We start from the raw sequence: 8,266 nt of genomic DNA, 5'->3' as shown, positions 1-8,266 counted from the left end.
TACCGAACACATTCTATGAAGCCATCATAACCCTCATCCCAAAACCAGGCAGGGACTCATCAAAGAAAGAGAACTATAGACCCATTTCTTTGATGAACATTGATGCAAAACTTCTCAACAAAATTTTGGCCAATCGACTTCAACAATTCATCCAAAAAATCATACACCACGATCAAACAGGATTCATTTCAGGGATGCAAAGCTGGTTCAATATACGCAAATCAATTAATATTATTCATCACATCAACAGGAGCAAGAATAAGAACCACATGGTTATCTCAATAGATGCAGAAAAAGCATTTGACAAGATCCAACACCCCTTTATGATGAAGGTTCTGGAAAAATTAGGAATCCATGGAACATTCCTCAATACAATAAAGGCTGTATATGACAAACCTACAGCCAGCATTATACTCAATGGTGAAAAAATAAAGCCATTTCCTCTTAACTCAGGAACAAGACAAGGATGCCCACTCTCTCCACTTCTCTTCAATCTAGTATTAGAATGCCTAGCTACAGCAATAAGACAAGATGCAGACATAAAGGGGATCCAAATAGGGAAAGAAGAAATAAAACTCTCCCTCTTTGCAGATGACATGATCTTGTATTTAAAGAATCCCATAGACTCCACTCCCAAATTACTCAAGCTGATTCAAAACTTTGGCAAAGTAGCAGGTTATAAAATTAACCCCCAAAAATCAATGGCTTTTCTATATGCCAACAATGAGAAAAGTGTGGCTGAAATTAGGAAAGCAACTCCATTTGTAATAGCCCCACAAAAAATAAAATACCTAGGAATTAACTTAACCAAAGAAGTGAAGGACCTCTATGATGAAAACTTTAAAATCTTGAAAAAGGAAATCAACACAGAACTTAAAAAATGGCAAAACCTCCCATGCTCCTGGATTGGCAAGATTAACATCGTGAAAATGGCAATACTTCCCAAGGCTATCTACAAATTCAACGCGATACCTATCAAAATTCCACCCTCATTCTTCAAGGAAATAGAGGAGGCAATCCAAAAATTCATATGGAACAATAAAAGACCCCGAATAGCAAAAACGCTCCTCAACGGAAAGAACACTGCTGGAGGAATATCAATACCAAATTTCAAACTCTACTATAAAGCCATAGTAATCAAAACAGCTTGGTATTGGCATAAGAACAGACCTCAGGACCAATGGAATAGAATTGAAAACCCAGAAATGAACCTACAGACCTATAGCCATCTAATCTTCGATAAGGAAGCTAAAACAATAGAATGGAAGAAAGACAGCCTCTTCAGTAAATGGTGCTGGCAAAATTGGTTAACTACATGTAGAAAACTAAAGCTAGATCCTTATATATCACCCTGCACCAGAATCAACTCCAAATGGATCAAAGACCTTGAACTCAAAGCAGACACTCTGAAAACATTACAGGATGGAATAGGAGAAACCCTAGGTCTCCTTGGCTCAGGTCGAAATTTTCTGAATAGAGACCCGGAAGCACAACAAATCAAAGAAAGGTTGGACAAATGGGATTGCATAAGATTGCAGAGCTTCTGCAGGGCAAATGACATAGCTGGCAAGATCAATAGAAAGCCCACCGATTGGGAGAAGATCTTTACTAGCCATACAACGGACAAGGGTCTCATATCTAAAATATACTTGGAACTCAAAAAATTAAACCACCCAACAACAAATCCTCAAAGAAACAACTGCCCAATAAATAAGTGGGCGAAAGACTTAAAGAGAAGCTTCTCTGAAGAAGAAAGAAGAATGGCCAATAGACACATGAAGAAATGTTCAACATCCCTAGCCATAAAAGAAATGCAAATCAAAACAACATTGAGATATCACCTCACTCCAGTTAGAACAGCAAAAATCAAGAACTCTAATAACAACAGATGCTGGAGGGGATGTGGACAGAAAGGAACCTTACTTCATTGTTGGTGGGAATGTAAACTTGTTCAACCACTTTGGAAAGCAGTATGGAGGTTCCTCAAAAGACTTCACATAGATCTCCCCTATGATCCAGCAATCCCACTTTTGGGCATTTACCCAAATGTTTACAAACAAGACCACACTAAAGCTACCAGCACAACTATGTTTATTGCAGCATTATTTACCATAGCTAAGATATGGAACCAACCCAGATGCCCCTCAGTAGATGAATGGATCAAGAAAATGTGGTATATATACACAATGGAATTCTATGCCTCCATCAGAAAGAATGACATTTCCCCATTTGTTAGGAAATGGAAAGGTTTGGAAAAAATTATATTAAGTGAAGTAAGCCAGGCCCAAAGAAGCATAGGTCCCATGGTTTCCCTTATTTGCAATATCTAGTATAGGTATGAGTCAAGCGGAAAAGGCCAGATAATGTGAGGTTAGGAAAATGAACCCTTAAATATGTATTTTAATGTTTTCGTTTCTTTCATGCATGTGTTTCTAATGCATTTATAAGATTATTTCTTTGTTGCTTTGTATGTCCCTCCCCCACAGTGTAACCCCCGCTTTCACTATATTTGATGTCAGTATAACATGTGGAGGAGATGGGGACAAACAAGTCGTTTAAGGATTCAGGTGGACCTGTTGCAACAATGAGAAGTACAAAATGTCATGTCAAAACCAGCTTTACAATTTCGGTGTGGGGGGGGAGGGGGGTATAATTGGGTGGGGGGAGGGGGGTAAAATTGGGTGGGGGGGGGAGGCGGGGAAGGGAAGTGAAGGGTAAACAAAGGAGGAGGCTGCAATGCTTGGTAAGAAATGTATGCATTATCCTGCCCATGTAATTGTAGCCCCTCTGTACAGTATGTTCTCAAATAAAATAAAATACAATTTAAAAAAAAAATCAATTTCATGTATGCTGGAGACTCACCTGTAATCTAAGTTCTGAGGATGCTAGGATTCAGTCACCCAGGGCAGGAAAGCCTGTATAACTCCATCATATTCACTTAATTAGTTAAAAAAACAGGAAATGGAGCCATAGCCAAATTGTAAAAAAAAATACTGTAAACCTAAGAAGAATTTTATAAGAAAAGCAATATATGCTGACCTCTGCAATTATGGAGTTGGGAGCATTTTGTGAGCATCCAAGACTTGAGTTCTAATCCCAGTACCATAGCAACAACAGCAACAAAAACCATTTTCTATTACTAAACTAGTCCTGACAATTAATAACCTAAGTTGGTAATGTGTATTTAGTCCAGACGATGCGTATCCAGACTCAAGGGTAAACAGACTGAATTAGGAAAATTGAGACAGAACTGGAGCTAAGGAAATAATACAAAAATAAAAGACTAAAACCTGAAATTAAAATTTAAACAAAATTATAGCAGTTTGAACAAGAAAAGGATATTTTTATGAATAATGGGGTTTTGTGTTTTCTTCTGGCCAAGGACTTGTACTCAATGCCTGTGTGCCGTCCATTAGCTTTTTTGCTCAAGACAAGCACTCTAGTGCTAAAACCACAGCTCCACTTCCAGCTTTTTTTTTTGGATGGTTAGAGCAGATTATTTCTGCCCAGGCTGGCTTTCAATTGTAATCTTCAGATCTCATCCTGGTATCTACGACTGCAGGTGTGAACCACAAGCACCTGGCTGGAATAATAGTTTGAAAGATGCAGTTTTAGAAGAGTTGGAAGACTAAGCCGAGTGAGCAGGTATGCTGAAGCCAAGAAGCTAGAGGCTAGAGGTGTGTAATACTTTTATTATTTGTTCTGATGTAGGAGAAATTATCTTCAGACGGTTTTGATCCTGGACAAAAACACTGTGGAAAAAAATGCAATGATGTAAGGAATTTTGTGTTCTCAATTTGGGAATCACTGAGAGAGAGAAAAAAATAATAAGCTGTCCTGGCATAGAGCTCAGAAGTTTAAGTTGACTAGGGAGGTATTCTATTACTTGACCCTGCCCTAGGCAGTTGGTTTTGTTTATTTTCAGATGAGGTGTTCAGTTTTTGCCCTGGGATGGCATTCAGATTTGCCTTTCCAAAAGCTGTGATTGATTATAAGTATGCAGCTCTACTACCAGATTTACAAACCAACAATTATATAAATGGAACAGTTGTGGAAACAGAAGAAGAAATGTAGAAGTCCTGTAAAACTTTGTGTTCCTTGGAAATGGAGGTATAGATGATGGAGAGCTAATAGGTTATAGAAATCTTGCCCATGTAATTGTAACCCCTCTGTACAGTATTTTCACAATAAATTAAAAAAAAGAAATTTGAATCTCTGGACTCAGAGCCTATAGCACAATTGAACAGTACTTTAGTAGGCCATAAATGTCTGATTTCTACTCCCAAAATGACAATAAATACCACCCAGGATATTAAATTGCCTCAAACTGGCCAATTTCTTTGCTTGTCACATTTAAGTCAGGCTTCAAAGCTTTTCTAGGACCTCATTATATGATTTTGTAGAAACTCAGATTTTTCCAGATATCACTGGCTGGGAACTTATTGATTCTCCTGAACATAGACTGGGGGCATTTTCCATTAGCCCCATGGGTAATACTTTATCCTGCACAACAAAACAAGTGCTGATTTGACTAGTTTAGAGCAGATCTAGGTGGATTCTAAACGTCAATGGAAGTCATTCTGGATCATGTTCTTCCTTGCTGGTTCATGCAGGTACACCTGCATCACATGTGGGGTTCAGAACCACTGGAATATGCACAGGACTCAAAACCTGTTTGGGCTTTGCTACCAATGGAATAAACCCCTCTATGTTCACATGCTTTCTGGAGTGCAGGGATGGCTCCTGATCTCCATTGGTTACCAACACCAACATCACTAATAGATTCCTTATCTGGAGTTCAGGAGAAGCTGCTGTACAGTAATGCTAACCTGAGAATGGAAATAGGCACAGGATTTTAGAGTGGAATCTAGAAGGTAAGGTGCAACTAAACTTCCATGAGGATCTAATGGGGGATCTCTATAGTTTGAACTTGGACTGAACACTGATGAGTGGCTATGTTCATGTATTTTCAAAAAGAAAAATTACCTGGCAGAGAATATCCATAAAAGAACATTTTGCCAAGCCGGGTAGTACTAGGGGCTCTTGGCCATTCAGGCCTATCCCTAGACACCCAGGCTCCAACCCTATTCATAGGCTATGAGGCATCTAAACAAGGACTTCTTCCTCTTTTTCTTGGACTCACTGGTCACACACTCCTCCAGCTTGTCAAGAAGAATATGTAAGGGGAAGACCAGTCCGAAGACAGCAAGTTGAATTTGACATACTGTGTAAGTTCTTTCAGGGTGTCATGGTCCTTACGCTCATAAAAGTCATCATTGTACAAGTCCATCCACAGAGTGAAGATGAAACAAATGATGCTGTGGGCAGTTTGGTGACAAGGAAAGTTAGAGCCTGACCTCCCAATCCTGAGCCTTCTACCACAGCCCCTTTCTGCCAGGACTCATGCTGTGGCTGTCCATCATATATGCAGACTTGCATGTTGAGAAAGGGAGGAGACTCCTGGGAGCAGAATGATCATCACAACATACTTCCAGGAGCTTCTGAAAGACAATTCTCCAAAACTCACCCTGTGATAGCCAGTGAGAATGTTGTTTCCCCACAGGATCTGATTTTCTGCACACTGCTTTCCCTGTCATCCACGAGAATCCACAATTGCAACCACATTCACAACTGTGTTATTTGGCATTCACTGAAGTGCCAAGCATCAACCCTCATAAGTGGTAGGCAAACAAACTTGCACTTTGGTTCAGAAGCCTCAAAGATACCCAGTTTTCAGGAACAGAACTTCTTTTTGTACCAACATCCACTTACTGGTTTACTTGTTCATCTTCCTCCCAGTTATGGTGAAGGGATCTGTACCAATAGGAAGAGAGAAGGAAGTCAACTCTATGGTTCTCCTTTTCTGAACTAAGAGGACACTATGGGACTGGCTAAGTCCTACATGGTAGTATAAAAGTGACAGAGAAACAGATGAGGTATGTCTCTACAATTCTGTGAAAATTCTGTGAAGAGGCTTGTATGCATCTGTCCAAAGTAAATGCCTGTAATCCTAGCTAATCAGGAGGCTGAGATCTGAGGATCACAGTTGGAAGCCAGTCTAGTCAGTAAACTCTAAAGCCACTCATCTTCAATTAATCAGCAAAAGGACAGAATTGGACCTGTGGCTCAAAGGGTAGAGTGCTAGCACTGAGCATCAAAAGGACAGCACTAAGGCCTTGAATTCAAGTTCAAGTTGCAGCCTTTCCTCTACCTACATTACTTCACAGGCCTGCAAGATGGCTACTGAACCCTTATTTATTAATTTCATAGGGCCTCACTTAGGTGAGGGTCCTTGTTAGGTGCCACTGGCTCATGCCTGTAATCCTAGCCTCTCAGTAAGCAAACTGCTGAGGCTCCAGTATCTTTTAAGGAAAATGAAATGTCCTGGTGACCCAGTCCTAAGAAACTAGCCAGAGTGTACACTTCTTTGTCTTATGCCAACCTCCCATGAGAATACCCCAAGAAAACAGGAAGTGGAACTGTGACTCAATGTGGTAGAGTGCTACCCTTGAGCAAAAAAGCTCAGGGACATGACCCAGAGCCTGAGTTAAAACCCCATGACTGACAAAAAATAAAGATTACATTTGTAGAAAGTAGCAGAGCCACAAGTCAAACACTAGATGGTTGAGTGCTGGAGTTGAAATTCTATAATGTTTTGGGGCATATTGTAAGATGTTATTAATAAGAAGATCAAAACCCCATGGAGATAAACAAAAAATCATCAAGTAGATGCTTATCATTTTTGGGTCAACTCCAGCTTTGCCGTGGGTGGTGTGCAGTTCCCCAGAAAAGGAGAAGAAAATACACCATAGAGGATTCCACAGCACAAGCAAGAAGCTATGGCTGGCATATGTGAAGCATGGAGAGCAGAATTTCCATGACTTGAGACAAACAGGACACAGGATACATACTACAGGTGCTCAAAGAAGTCCCAAATTTCATTCCCTAAGAAGGCTCTAGGGGGTGATGAGATTTGAGCTGCACCTTGAGAGACAGACTACAACTGTGTATAAAGAGAATAATAAAACCAGGCACCAGTGGCTCACTCTTATAATCCTACCTACTTAGGAGCTAAGATCTAAGGATCAAGGTTCAAAACCAGCCTGAACAGGAAAGCCTATGAGACTCTTATCTCCAATAAACGACTAAATAAAAAAGTCAGAAGTGCAGCTCAAGTTTTAGAGGACTAGCCTTGCCCCAGAAAGCTCGAGAACAGCACCATGGCCCTAAGTTTAAGCCCCAGGATTGGTACAAAAGGAGGAAGAGGAGGAGGAGGAGAAAGAGAAGATTCTAGTAGACTGGAAGGAAATACAAAGTTGAAATTTTCCAGGTATACACACTGTATAATTGGCCTTTCAAAAACTTAGATTAGCCACCTAAGACTCAGCAGGAAGCAGGCGGTCAGTCACTGCACTACATGTGTAGACGCTGGAAGTGAAAAGCAGAGATGCTATACCCTGGACTCTCAGAAAAGAGAAAACTCAGAAAGAAACTGGAATCTACCTATCCCCCATCTCTGTAGCAACAAGATGAATAAAAACCTGGAAAAGGAGTGTGTGTGTGACTGTGACCCACACACCACTGTTTTGTTTTGGGCAGAGAAGGTAGGATTCCTGAGGTCTGGACACTCATCCACGAAATGGGACTAAATGTATTTTCCCCCCTAGGGAGATCAAATTAGATAATCCATTTAGAAAGCATTCTAGCCTATGAAACAGAATAACATGAACATTCCCAGGACTGGACAACCTCCTTCTATACAAGTGTATGCATTCTATTTGGGACCAACCTAAATTAAGCTAAAAGCTGTTTCTTGATCTTTTTTTCTTTAATTGTGCATTGATCTTTTTTAAAAAATTGTGTCTATATGCATGTGTGTGTGCACGCACGCGCACAGCACACCACACACACACACACACACACACAGCACATGCACATGCATACTGGAATTATGCTAGAACTCAGGGCCTGGACACTGTCCCCTAGCTTTTGATTTTTTAAATTTTTTTCTCAATGTTGGTGCTCAACCACTTGAGCCACAGCACTACTTCTAGCTTTTTGTTGGTTAATTGGAGATGAGTCTCACAGACTTTCCTACCTGGGCTGTCTACAAACCACTCTCTTCAGATATCAGCCTACTGAGTAGCTGGGATTATAGGTGTGAGTCACCAGTTCCCAGTTTTGCACTGGTTCTGGTTTTATCTTCTCTGCTGCACATAAAAGTATCTATTCTATTTTCATATCTTAGTTCTCCAAGTATTTGCAG

This window comes from Dipodomys merriami, unplaced genomic scaffold (genome assembly GCF_024711535.1).
Source record: "Dipodomys merriami isolate MVZ:Mamm:240054 unplaced genomic scaffold, mDipMer1.0.p SCAF_1978, whole genome shotgun sequence".
Classification (NCBI taxonomy): Eukaryota; Metazoa; Chordata; class Mammalia; order Rodentia; family Heteromyidae; genus Dipodomys; species Dipodomys merriami.
This window is presented reverse-complemented; position numbering follows the sequence as displayed.